Here is a 14,379-nt window from a genome sequence, read left to right as displayed (position 1 = left end):
GTTGTGTCCACTATTGGTCCCAAACTCACTAAAGAGAAAGAATGAAACAGAAACAGTAAGCAAATAATACAACCACCCTGTGATTGTTAATATTAGTATTTGCTGTGGATATCACTCTGTATGCTGTGAATGTGTTGCTCTGATTGGTTGATAAATAAAATGCTGATTGGCCAGTAGTCAAGCAGGAACTATAGGCGGCACAAGCAGGGAGGAGAATTCTGGGAACAGGAAGGCTGAGTCAGGAGTTGCCAACCAGACACAGAGGAAGCAAGAAGACAAGGCAGAACTGAGAAAAGGTACTAAGCCATGTAGCTAAACATAAATAAGAATTATGGGATAATTTAAGTGTAAGAGCTAGTCAATAGTTAGCCTGAGCTAATGGCTGAGCAGTTTAAATTGATATAAGCCTCTGTGTGTTTACTTGGGTCCAAGTGGCTGCAGAGCCATGGAAGCTGGGCAGGACCAGGAAAACTTCATCTACAGGTGTTGAACTTGGCAGTATCCAGAGTTACCTAAAAGACAAGTCTACTGGCACACCTGTATGGGACTTTCTAGATTAGGTCATCCTCAAGATATGCCCTGAGCAGGTCAGGTGAGCCTAAATGTAGGCAACAACACCATTCTTGTGGACTGGGTCCCTGGGCTGAATGAAGAGGAAAAATTATCTGAATGGAAGTAGTCATCACTCCTTGCTTTTCTTGATGATGAATATGGTGTGGCCACTTACCTCAAACTCCAGTGGCTACTCCTTTCCTACCATGATGGAGTGTGGCCTGGAACTGTGAGCCAGAATAAGTCCTTTCTTCCTTAACTTGCCTTTGTCAGGTTATTTTATCACAGCAATAGGCAAAGAAACAAAGATGCATCCTTTAATATAAATGTGTGTCAGAAATCAACAAGGTATGAATATAGTATTTATTGTCCTCTTGTGACTAAACATTGACAAAAATCAGCGACTAAAATGGGAGAGAGTAGACACACACACATACACACACACATACACACACAGATTGTATGTTATTTTGTTTGTATGCTGACAAATAAATCTTGTCTGGAGATCAGAGGGTGGAGCTAGACACAAGTTAGCCACAGAGGCCAAGCAGTGGTGGCTCACACTTCTAATCTCATCACTTGGAAAGAGGAAGCAGGAGCTCAACCCTGGGCTACACAAGATTGAACCAGTCTAAAAGAAGCAGAGCCAGGCGATGGGGTGCATGCCTTTAATCCCAGCACGAGACAGGTGGAGACAGGATCTGGGCCCCATTCAGTCTGAGGATTCATAGAGGTAAGAACTCTCTAGTGGCTGGTTGCTCTGCTTCTCTGATCTCCCACAGCTTTCACCCTCGATATCTGATTACATGTTTTTATTTGTTAAGACTAAATAGATTCACACTTCACACACACACACACACACACACACACACACACACACACACACGGAATCCATGAAAGAAACTGAATCCAGAGGACTGGTCAGAAATGTACTTAAAGCCAGTGACTGCTTTATTTCCATATGAAATTATGACAAAACCACCAGAAAAAAAATTGTTAGTCTGAAAATAACCCCATGTGTGATCATCTAAATCAAAGTTTTGAAAATATTATCTTAAAGAGTGACTAAAAGGGTTGGGGATTTAGCTCAGTGATAGAGCGCTTGCCTAGCAAGTGCAAGGCCCTGGGTTCAATCCCCAGCTTAAAAAAAAAAAAGAGTGACTAAAATAGTTTTAGTTTTAAAGCAAAACCAGATCTTACAGGCAAGCACATATATGGCCGTTTCAGACTTAGCCATGTTAAAAATGCAAAATAATGCAGTCTATTACTGCAGTGGTTCTCAAACTTCCTAATGCCGTGACCCTTTAATACATTTCCTTGTGGTTGTGGGGACCCCTAACCATAAAACTGTTTTCATTGCTATTTCATAATTTTGCCACCATTATGAATTATAATGTAAATATCTGACATGCTGCCCGTGTGAAAGGGTCATCTGACCCCATCCCTCCACCCCCCCCCCCCCCCCCCCCCCGCAAAGGGTTCATAACCCATAGGTTGAGAACAACTGGTCTAAAGTGAAGGCCAAGTGGGTGAGAGCAGGCATGGCTTTTCCAGAGGACCTGAGTTTGGTTCCCAGCACCACATGAGGCAGCTCACAACCACCTATAACTGCTGCTCCAGGGAAATTGGACACCTCTGGCTTCTGCTGGTACCTACACTCAAATGCACATACTTGTATACAGACACACACACAATTAAAAATAATAAAAATAATGTTTAGGCTAAAAGTGTACTCATCTGAGAGGCCATAAAATATTTTATGGGCCCACTGTTACATACAGTAACTCGTTGAAACATTTTGGTGTACTTTGTTGAATATGGTAGTAAAAATAATGCTATTTATTTCTTCCTGTTGTGGTACACAGTATTGGTACCTATAAAACCATCTTAAAATCCTACCAACTGTTTCTCTCATGATTCTTTTGAGGAATATTGGTCTAGACAACTTGTTGGAAAGGAAACCATGATCCACAATGAGTCTATTACACTAAATAAAACTTAAAAGCATGCCTCTTCTGCATTCTCCCCTCCAACTCAGGATCTGTTCAGCAAAATCTCAGCAGCCAATCAGATTTTCCCTTCTCTCCTCCACTGAGTCACTTTCCTATCGCATTGCACTATTTCCTTCCCAAGTATTTCTGACATCAGTATACATATAGTCTCACTTCCTCTCTGACCTCTGACCCAATGTCAATTCTGCAGAAGCAAGACCTGTCCACTATCTTCATGGTGGTTCTACATCTGTTTGGCCATTTATTATTGGCCTAAAACTGTGACATCTGTAAAGGAAGAGTTCTGATCATCTTAAGACATATACAGAAATGGAATTTCTGAGAAGACACAAAAAAGCGTCAATTTGAACACTGTGGAAATAGTATTCTGCTATTATTTAGCGACTTTTAGGGTGAACAAAAAGCTTGAAAGCAGCTTGATATTAAAACCATATAAAACAATTCCAACCACTCTCCTCAGTTACTCATTATCTAAGAAGAGTATCACCAAGTATCTAAACTGTAACTATTCTCCTGGATTTTTGTGTGTCACAGTTCTGAGTAATTTACATGTATTCTCTAATTTAATCCCCCAAATAATCCATTAGGAAAAAATATGATTATTTCCTTCCTTTTAAAAATTAAACGAGCTGGGCAGTAGTGGCACACACCTTTAATCCCAGCACTCAGGGAGGCAGAGCCAGGAGGATCTCAGTGAGTTTGAGGCCAACCTGGGCTACAGAGCAAGATCCAGGACAGTCACCAAAACTACACAAAGAAACCCTGTCTTGAAAAACCTAATTAATTAATTGATTGATTAATTAAAAATAAAAATTAAATGACTGAGGCACAGAAGGTGAAGTGACTTATTCAAGGTCACACAGCTTTTAAGATTAGAGGCAACATCTAAACTTTCTTACCCATTGTACTACATACAATAGCTCAGTGCTTGTGCTGGTGTCAATAAGAATGACCTTCATAGGCTCACATATTTGAATACTTGGTCCCCAGTTGACAGAACAGTTTGGGAAGGAATAGAAGGTGTGACCTTGTCTGAGGAGGTGTACCACTCCGAGTGGGCTCTGAGGTTTCAGGAGACTTCCACCATTCCAAATTTTCTCTCCGCCATCATGGACTCCAACCCTCTGAAACTTAATTAAAGGCTTTATTTTATAAGTTGCCTTGGTCATGCTGTTTTATCACAGCCATAGAAATCCTAACTACTACAATGACCTTCCCTGATTTTATTAACTTTATCCTATTGAGAACATGCTGAAAGACTATTACATAACACAGATCAGAGGCATCGATCTTTAAAAATCGGTTTTAAAAGTAGATGGAAGTCTTATTGCACCAATGAGCTGCAAGGCTGAAGAATAAATGGAGAGAGAAACAGAGCTGATTTATAATCTGTCTTAAATATCCACTCTCCCAAAAGGGAGGAAATGAGGCAAATATTTTTCTGCTCAATGCTAAGCATATTTGTACACTTTAATCTTGTATGTATATATACCCTTGTATATTCATCATGACAGTCTTTCATTGCCTTTAAAGTCGCGACATCACTGTCTGTAAAATCCACACTTGCTCCTGCCGTTCTCAACTAAAATGATGACAATCTCTGTGTTCAGTGGCAAAGCAGGCACCCCAAAGTGAACACTGAACTACTAGCTGCTGGGCAGCGTTGCCACAGAGGAAGGAGGACACTTGAGAGGTTGATTTATCAATAGGCACTTCAGTCTGGAGTTAATAGCTCCTCGCTCACTGCCCTCTTTATCCCCGTCTAAGTTGACATAATCTACTTGCCTCCTGTAAAGAAGCTGGAACCCACAGCCCACTATCATTTTCTATCCTCACCAGAAAAAAAAAAAAAATGAATGAAACTACCTCCCTCAAAAGCCCCTTGATTAAAAGGTACTTTCCACTAGCTGTTGGTGCTCACTTCACTCAGTGAGGATATATTTCTGTGGTTTTGTTTGTTTGTTTGTTTCCTGATAATGGGAGTTAAACCTAGGGCCCTGGACACACCAGGCAAAACACTCCACCACTGAGCCAGGCCCCTGGTCCAGATTCTTGGTTCCTTCATTTTGGCCCGCACAGAGAGTTTAGGGTGGAGTTTCTGGGATCATCATACTAGAGTCACTTCACCTCTCCTTTGTGTCAGAACTGATCTGTTGACCAAGCGCTGCTGCCTATTGTCCTCAACAAATGGTGCTGGCATAACAGGATGTCAACATGTAGAAGGCTGCAAATAGATCCATATCTGTCGCCGTGCACAAAACTTAAGTCCAAGTGGATCAAAGACCTCAACATAAATCCAGTTACACTGAAGTTGATAGAAGAGAAAGTAGGAAATAGTCTTGAACACATTGACATGGGAGATCACTTCCTAAACATAACACCAGTAGCACAGACACTGAGAGCAACAATTAATCAAAGGGACCTCTTGAAGCCTACTGTCTTAAATATTCAACAAATGACCCTGTGTCCATTTTGTATCTCACCATTGTGACAAAATGGCTAACAAGAGCAGCTCATGAGTGAAAGGGTTGGTTCGGGCTCATGGTTTAAGGTGTAGGTCAGCATGTGATAAGAGACTCTAGCTGGGGGAGCAGGAGGATGAGATGGCTGATCACATTGCACTCACAAGCAAGAAGCAGAGAGAGATGGATGGTGGCACTCCATCCTTTTTTAATTCAGTATGGGGCCCTCACCTATGGGAAGCCCCATGTTCAGGGTGCAACTCTTTTCCTTAGTAAAACATCACTAGGAATTCCCTCACAGACAGATCCTGTGGAATATTTCTTTACACTGTGTGAATATACATTGCTGTGGTTGGTTTAAAAAAGAAGCTGGCTGGCCAATAGCTGAAGAGAATGAGGTAAGGCAGGAAGTAAAGGTGGGGCAACCAAACTAAGGATGCTGGGAGGGAGAAGGGTGGAGTCTGGAGTTGCCAGCACAATACAGAGGGAGCAAGAGATGAACATGCCATGTTAATAAAAGTACTGCCATGGGGCAGAGTGTAAATAAGGAATACGGGTTAACTGAAAATGAAAGAGCTAGTTAGTAATAAGCCTGAGCTATTGACTGATCATTTATAAATAACATTAAATCGCTTTGTTGGTTATTTGGGAACTGGCAGACAGTATAGAAACTTCTGCCTATAGACAGACTCAGAGGTATGTCTCCTAGGTGATTCTAAACTGGGTCAAGTTGACAGAGCAGTGAAGACAAGCCATCACAGACATCATTATGCTAAATACACAGCATCCTAAAGCACCCATGAAATAATTCATAATTCCTGTGATTTAAAGAATTAATACATTTATCAAAAAAGGATGATATAAATTTTGCTGGATAAGAAAGAGAATAGATCTAAGAAAGTGAAAGAATAAGATTGAATAGGATTAAAATACATTGTAAAAAAAAAGCTCAACAAATAAAAAAAAAAGCAAAAGGATGAATGGCTGTCTTGCATTTAATATTTCCAGTTGAGGTATTTTAGGTCCTAAGAAACACTAATCCTAAAGGAGTTACCAAGCAAAAACAGATGTTCTGTGTAAGAAACACTGGACTCTACATTCTCTTCTTTGTTTCACATATGTATTTAACTTTGTGCCTATCTAGCATTCATTTGTTATAACATCACTAACATTCCCACTGACCTCAGCTTAGGAAATTGAGTTTTAAGGATACAAAGATGCATCAGCTACATTTATCACATTCCTAGGAGATGTATGTTAGAGAAGAACATAAAGAAAATACAGAAAAGTTTTTTTTAAGTGTGTGTGTATGTGTGTGTGTGTGTGTGTGTGTGTGTGTGTGTGTGTGTGTGCTCACACTGCAAAAGGTTAAAAATTAAGAATAGACTAATGGCCAGTTTTAGTGAATGACCATTCATGGTTTCACTGCAGTGACAATACAAAGGCCTATGGACTCTAGGAAACACAAAGACTCTTTCAAGAATTTTAAGTGATGTGTAGGCAAGATCCTTATGCCTCTTGGCTATACTATTCACAACTCCCTACAAGCTTACCTCATCACTCAATCATCCCTATGACAGTTCAGTTTTATCTTCAAATCTGAATCTAACATTCAATGTTTATATGGCTGCAACGCTACTTATTTTGAAATCTGTATTCTCATAGTCAATGGTTTACTTCACATTTCCAAAAGACCAAAGGGACTATACTATAATCTTTTCTTATAGAATCAACATGTTTATATGATTAGGCTGTGTCTAGACAGCAGAATTATGACACAGCTGATAGAAGAATCAAGGTATAGAGTCTCCCAGGTGTAGAGTTCATCACTTTTATCCTTTGGCCAAACCAATAATGGTTTCCTCAAAGTGTTCAGGTTAATTCTACTAAAAGGCACCATTGTCCCATTACCATTACTCTCCACCATACATTTAAAGCTAAGGAGGAAGTTAGGGAAGAAAACCTAACATGTTAACAAAGCTGTTTTTTAAAAGCTAAGCTATCAGTATGTGAATTATTTGTTATCAGGATCCAACCATCTTTACAGAATTATTATTATCCCCTTCATGGTCAACTTCCCTGGGCATGTGTAAAACAGTCATTCACCAGAGTTCACGAGGAGGTAAATGAAAACATATTGATAGTCCATATTATCTTTTATTCTAAGACCATTCTTAGGTCCAAGATTCTGTAGTTCTCAAGGCTCAAGGGGTTCATTAATTTAAGTGCTAACAATTTATGCTTCCATCTGTTACCTTTGAAAAATGACTAGTAATGATTAGTTAATTCTCACAGACCTACAGGGAAAATTTGTTCTTTTAATGTGTTTAGAGAAAACTGAAATCATTAGCTTTAAAGAAGGAGATAAAAATAGGAAATAAAAGTTAAAAAAAAAAGAACAGAAAAGAGTAGAAGCCTACTTTTCGAAAATGCTCATGCCCCCAACCTTATTTTCTCTTGAACAGTTCTCAGGCCCCTTTATTATCCCTGACAAGATTTTTCTGGTGTCTTTCTAAAGTCTACCTCCAATTCTGAATATATCCATGGCTTTAATTTTCAAGCTGTAAAATGCTTCATTTTATCTCAAGTATTTGGGGGATAATGGGTATTTACTGAATGAGAAAAATGGACATTATTATTTTATTATTTCCTTTCTTTACATATGCATTTTCTTTTGAATTAACTTTACAGCAAGACCAAGTTCCAGTCTAAAAGGGCACAGATTACTTGAGAATATTTGTTACTTACATCCTTTAGTCAGTCCTTGATTCCCAGTACTACAGGAAAACTTTTTTCCTTTTCAATTATTTCAAGTGTGAGAATGCAAAGGGGTTGTGCAAGAGACACAGAGATGAGACAGAGAAAGTGGGTTCTATCCAGTGGTGAGAAAGCAAAAAATACTGACGACCTTCTCATCGCTCTTGCCAAGGTACCTGAGAGAGCAACGTAAAAACAGGAAAGATTTAGTTGGGCTCAGGATTTCAGAAGTTTCCAACTGGAGGTGGCTTCTTATATTGTTATGCCCTGTTAGTGAGACAGGGTATTGTAGTTGGAGTTTTCCTGCCTGGCCCAGTCAGGACAAATCTCTCTTATCCGCCAGTCCCACAGTTGCTCAGACCCAACCAAGAAAACACACAGAAACTTATATTGCTTATAAACTGTATGGCCGTGGCAGGCTGCTTGTTATCTACTTTTTCTATCTTAAATTAACCCATTTCTATTTATCTATACTTTGCCACATGGCTCATGGCTTACCAGCACCTTACATCTTGTCATGGTGGCAGCTGGCAGTGTCTTCTCCATCCAGCCTTCCACCTCCCAGAATTCTCTTCTCTCTTGTCCCGCCTATACTTCCTGCCTAGCCAATCAGAATTTTATTTACACAGAGCGATATCCACAGCACTTCCCCTTTTCTTTTTTTTTCAAGGAAGGTTTTAACTTTTGCATAGTACAATTACATATAACAAAACAATTATCAAGCAAGAATTACAGTTACAATATTAAAGAAGATATCCTATCTATCTTATATTTGTGAATCTAAGGTTTTATATCTAACTTATCTTTTATCATAACTGAGGAAATTATGACTATCTAGTCTTCAACCACATCAAAGACCTCAGAAGGATATAATATTACCTGAGAACCAGGAGAAGGATGTAAGCATTTTTCAGGAGTCTTGCAAGAGTACACAGAGACAGCTGGCAGCCTGGACAGTCACCTAATGTTCCTTTGTAAAGTTGGGGCATTTGTCTTCAGCCCACAGGGCTAGAGTCTCTTGGTCACTTCTCTCAGTGTCCTTTAGAATGTCTGGCAGTTTTCTCTGTGAAGCAGAAACCTGAAGGACCATTTTGTCAAGCAAAGTTTAGTGGTCACCTTTCTATGGGTCCTGCATGTCCAGTCGATCGAGCAGTCCAAGAAAGAACAGTTTCTTGTCCAAATGGCTATTTTTGTCAAGGTGAAGATAAACTCCATATGAAGTGTCTTCAATGCCCATCCTCCTCTCTGAAATAAAACGGTGCTGCCAGGAGAAGACATGTCTCACTGTCCAGAAAGTCTAAATTTTAATAATATTTTAAATGCCATATTCTGTAGGTCTTTGAAGTATTTGAACATTACCTATCTATCTGAAATATATCTATGTATATGTAGAAGACTTAATTAACATGGCTACGAGTATGATTATCATAGATGACTAATTATTAATCTATTTTTAATTATCCATTACAATTTAAAATGAGCTATACAAACAATACCTTAAACATGAGTAGAAATATGCATACAGTATAACAAAATTAACTTTAAGTTTGTATCAATAGACTAAAATCTATACCAATGTAAAACATTTTAAACAAGTTGTTGCTCTTTAGAAGTAAGTTCCTTAATCTACCCTTTCATCCTATTATATCTATATCATATCCCCTTTTTATCTTTAGAAAGAGATCGCATTTATAGTCAACCTGATTTAAATAAAAATATTGGTTTTTCTCTGTCCCACACCAGAGGGCTCTTTCATGGATCCAAGAGTGTGGTGGAAGGGAGCATGCTTAGCATGTGATGGAAAGGAATCAGACAGTGACAAAGAGACCAGATATATCCTTAAAAATCATATTCCCAGTTGTTGTAGAATATTATTTTAGATGTGTTACACTTGTTTATGCTGTGGAACATTTGTTTAATGATGCAAAGATGTGTTGCATTCTTTTATGTTGCATTTGTTTAACTCTGTGAAGCTGAGTTACTGCACCTGTCTAAAATACCTGATTGGTCTAATAAAGAGCTGAATGACCAGTAGCTAGGCACAAGAAAAGATAGGCAGGGTTGGCAGGGAGAGAGAATAAATAGGAGAAGTCTGGGAGGAAAGAGGAAGGGGCAAGAAGAGAACAGGAGAGGAGGACACAAGGGGCAAGCCACCCAACCACACAGCAAGCCATGGAGTAAGAAGTAAAGAAAAGTATATAGAAATAGAGAAGGTAAAAGCCCAGAGGCAAAAGATAGATGGGATAATTTAAATTAAGAAAAGTTGGCAAGAAACAAGCCATGCTAAGGCCTGGAATTTACAAGTGAGAATTAAGTCTCCATGTGTGATTATTTGGGAGCTGGGTGGTAGGTCACCAAAAGAGCAAAGAACAAAGAGGAAAAAAGTGGAAAAAAAGCAACCAACAAAACCAGTGGTCTGTTTCTCCCAACATGGCCTTACCTCTCAAAATCCCAAGATAGCATCCCCACCTGGGGACTAAGCATTCAACCCATCAGTCTATGAGAGTCATTTCCTATACAAACCAAACAAAAATCAGATTGGGAAGATTAATTTGTAGAGCATTGCAATTAGATAACATTAAAATAGCATCATCCAGAGGAGGAGTGATGGCTTAGTAGGTAGTGTTTGCTTCACATTTGTGAAGGTCTGAGTACAAAAGCCTGTTACCCACTTCAGAAATGCAGTACACTGCAAGTTATCTATGACCTAAAGACTAGAGGGTCAGAGACAGGTCAACCCTGAAGCCTCCTGGGCCAGCCTGCCTAGATGAAATGGCAGGCTTTCAATGAGAAACCCTGTCTCAACAGATAAGCTGAAGGGCAATAGAGGAAGAATTCTGACATTGACCTCTGGCCTCTATGTATTTATGAATGCGTGAATATACCCCCACACTCATGCACATACACACATCTATTTTACACACACACACTAAAAATGCAACCCAATATCAGCAACAAAAAATACAGAAAATATACACAAACCAAAAGTAAGAAATGAAAACTTTGTAGAAAGAACTACTTTTAAAATTTGCATCAATTTTTCATTTCCTCATCTCTACCTTTCAAATTCAAAACAAAGTTAAAATACAAGAAATCATATGCTAAGTACAGTGCAAGCAGTCTGTATATGAACTAAGAGGAGAAGGAAGTTTGTTGATTCTCATGATTCTCTGAGTAAGCTAAGTACACATTATGTCTGTCCCTCAACAACCAAAATCAAGGGCTTGTTATGTCGTGAGGAGTAAAACTTAGCCTTATGGAACAAGCTGGAACAAAGAAAATTTCTGCCTTAACTAATTAATTTCTAAATACATTATACACAGGCTTCTGAAGCAACTTAGTCTTAACACTTTCATAAATATGTATAAACTAGCAGCTTCCAAGATGTTTGTCAAGAAGTAGTCTCACATATGTTTTATTGAGTAATTAAAATGCATTCATCATTAGATGATTATTAGCATGCAAAAACGTTCCAAAAGACTTCTTTAAGCTTTGGAGGATATTGAATATTATGCTTTCCCAAAGCAGTACATCATCCTTCATTTTTCCCCATAAAAAAACTTGCAGAGTCAGTTTTTAGCAGGGTCCAAAGTCATGCATGGCCCACCTCAGACACTAGCCCATGTGCCTAAAGCCTTGAGCAGGACAGGAAGTGACTCTAGGTGTCAGCTCCCAGGCTTCTTTCTGTCTCAAGCTTACAATGTCAGGCAACGTGAACATGCTGAATCTGGCCACTCTGCTGCTTCCCTAGTTTATTTTATGGGTGTCACACTGAACAGAGTGTTGCAAAGAACTTCTCAACAATTAGACAATCCAAAAAAGATTCACCTATGAGCATATAATTTTTGACAAAGAAGTCAAAAATGTACAATGGAAAAAAGAAAGCATCTTCAACAAATGGTGCTGGCATAACTAGACGTTAATGTGCAGAAGGCTGCAAATAGATCCATATCTGTCACCATGCACAAAACTTAAGTCCAAGTGGATCAAAGACCTCAACATAAATCCAGTTATTCTGAACCTGATAGAAGAGAAAGTAGGAAGTAGAAAAAATCATCCTGAGTGTGGTAACCCAGACTCAGAAGGACAAACATGGTATGTACTCGCTCATAGGAGGATACTAGATGTAAAACAAAGATGACTAGACTGCTACACAACTCCAGGGAGGCTACCTAGAAAATGGGACCCTAGGAAAGACACAGGGATCACCCAATGACAGAGAAATGGATGAGATAATGAAGGGCAAGGTGTGAGGGAAAGAAAGATTAGGGGAGCAGGAGATCCCAGCTGGATCAAGAACAGAAAGGGAGAACAAGGAATAACAGACCATGATAAATGAAGACCACATGAGAACAGGAATAGGCAGAGTGCTGGAGATGTCCCCAAAAATCCACAATGATACATCCTCTGTAGACTGCTGGCAGTGGTCGAGAGAAAGCCTGATCTGACCTAGTTTGGTGATCAGATGGCCAAACACCCTACCAGTCAAGCTGGAACTCTCATCCAATAACTGATGGAAGGGGATGCAGAGATCCTCAGCCAGGCCCCAGGTGGAGCTCTAGGTGTCCAATTGTCGAGAAAGAGGAGGGACTGTAAGAGCGTGAATTGTTGAGCCCAAGACTGGAAAAAGCACAGGGACAAATAGCCAAACAAGTGAAAGCACATGAATTATGAGCCAAAGGCTGTGGAGCCCCCAGCTGGATCAGGCCCTCTGGATAAGTGAGACAATTGAATAGCTTGAACTGTTTGGGAGGCATCCAGGCTGTGGGACCAGGACCTGTCCTTTGTGCATGAGTTGGCTGTTTGGAACCTTAGGCTTACACAGGGACACTTAGCTCAGCCTGGAAGGAGGGGACTGGACCTGCCTGTACTGAATCCACCAGGTTTAAATGAATCCCCCAGGGGAGTCTTGGCCCTGGAGGAGATGGGAATAGAGGGGAGGGCATGGGGGGAAGGTAGGGTGGGGGCGGGAGGAGGGAGGACAAGGGAACCCATGGCTGATATGTAAAATTAAAACACAAATATAATAAATTTTAAAAAAAGATTCTTTTCACTTAGGGAAGAAGATAAACTTATAAATAAATGAATAAATAAATAGATGGATGAATAAATAAATAAAATGCTGCCACAGCTCTTCATTATAAGTGACAGAAATCCAATCAAAACTTGCCTAACAGTTGGCAAGATGGTTCAGTGGGTAAGGACACTTGCCACCAAGCTTTGAAACTTTAGTTTAATTTTCCAGAATTTACAGGGTAGAAGTAAAAAGACAAATTCCCCCAAGTTATTCTCTGATCATCACATGCAGGGTAGCTTGCATGCACACCCACATTGCACACACACAAATAAATAAATAAATAAATAAATAAATAAATAAATGTAAAATTTTTAAGTTTAAAAACAAACTGTTTAATCAAAAAGAGAATTGATTCCCTTCACTTTACTGCCAAGTCCAAGTAGAAAGCTGACTTCAAGGTCTCCTCATATAAAGTATTTATTCTCTTCTTTTCCTGCTCCTGTGGTGATTTCTCCACAGGAATTGGCTTCACACTCCCCACAGGCTGAGGCTGATATAGATCCGAGTCAAGTACAGAAGAGTAGAATTGGAAGAAGCTGCACCACATCTGGATAATAGAAGTCAGGCAGACACTTAGATATATCATATACACTCAGAAGAAAGTTCTTAAGTAATAATTTTCATGAACCATCATGTAATAATTATGGAGCCTCACCTACAGGCTAGTGATGTAGTTAAATTCACAGAAGCATCAAAATCCAGGAAACAATCTCAAATATAAATACCGGACAAATTTCTACATCTGCTAAACCACGGGCCCACCAGATTCCCACCCTAATCAATATGGCTCCCAAACCACACATTGGAGAAGCCTGCCAAACTATTAGCTACTGTGAACTCACAACTATCCTCTCCCATTGTTTTCCTTTGCTCCAGGTTATTCCCCATGCAGGAAGTTTATGGATCCCAATTCTCTGCCTCAATCTGGAAGACTACAAGGATTTATTGCAAGGACGACTGCATTCTCTGTTCAGTTACATTCAGCTTCAACTTCTCGCCATGCCCACTTCCTTACATGCATCACAGTCACATGGACTGCCTGTCAGAACTCATGTTCCCAGGGACTCAACTGTGAAAAAGCCCAAAGATTAGTATGCTTTTGACCTCTTTCACTAACTACCCAATCATGTCAAGTCCATGGACTCTACCTACTTCACTCCATGAAGATACTGAGAAATGAAACATGAATTTTGTAAAATGAGTAATTTCCAAATGGGGGACCAAATTAAGTGCTTGTATGGCATCTCCACAAAGGTAGCATAATTTTATGTGAATTGTGGACCCAGTCAACAATTTTTCAAGGTAAATATTTTATGTTATCTGTTACAAAGCTGAACAGAAGGACTTTATCATATTGCTTTACTCTCTTCTGTCTCCCTGGTAAATTAAACTGTTTGATAAATAGCTTACATTTAACAGTTTCTCGTCTATGAGATTTTTCCCCACCCAGGTCCCGGGAACACCAGAATCTTTTTAGATACAAATTGTGTTAGTAAGTAGCAAACCTGGAATTCTGAAC

This window comes from Onychomys torridus, chromosome 16 (genome assembly GCF_903995425.1).
Source record: "Onychomys torridus chromosome 16, mOncTor1.1, whole genome shotgun sequence".
NCBI lineage: Eukaryota > Metazoa > Chordata > Mammalia > Rodentia > Cricetidae > Onychomys > Onychomys torridus.
The sequence above is the reverse complement of the archived record's forward strand: the minus strand, read 5'-3'. Positions refer to the sequence as shown.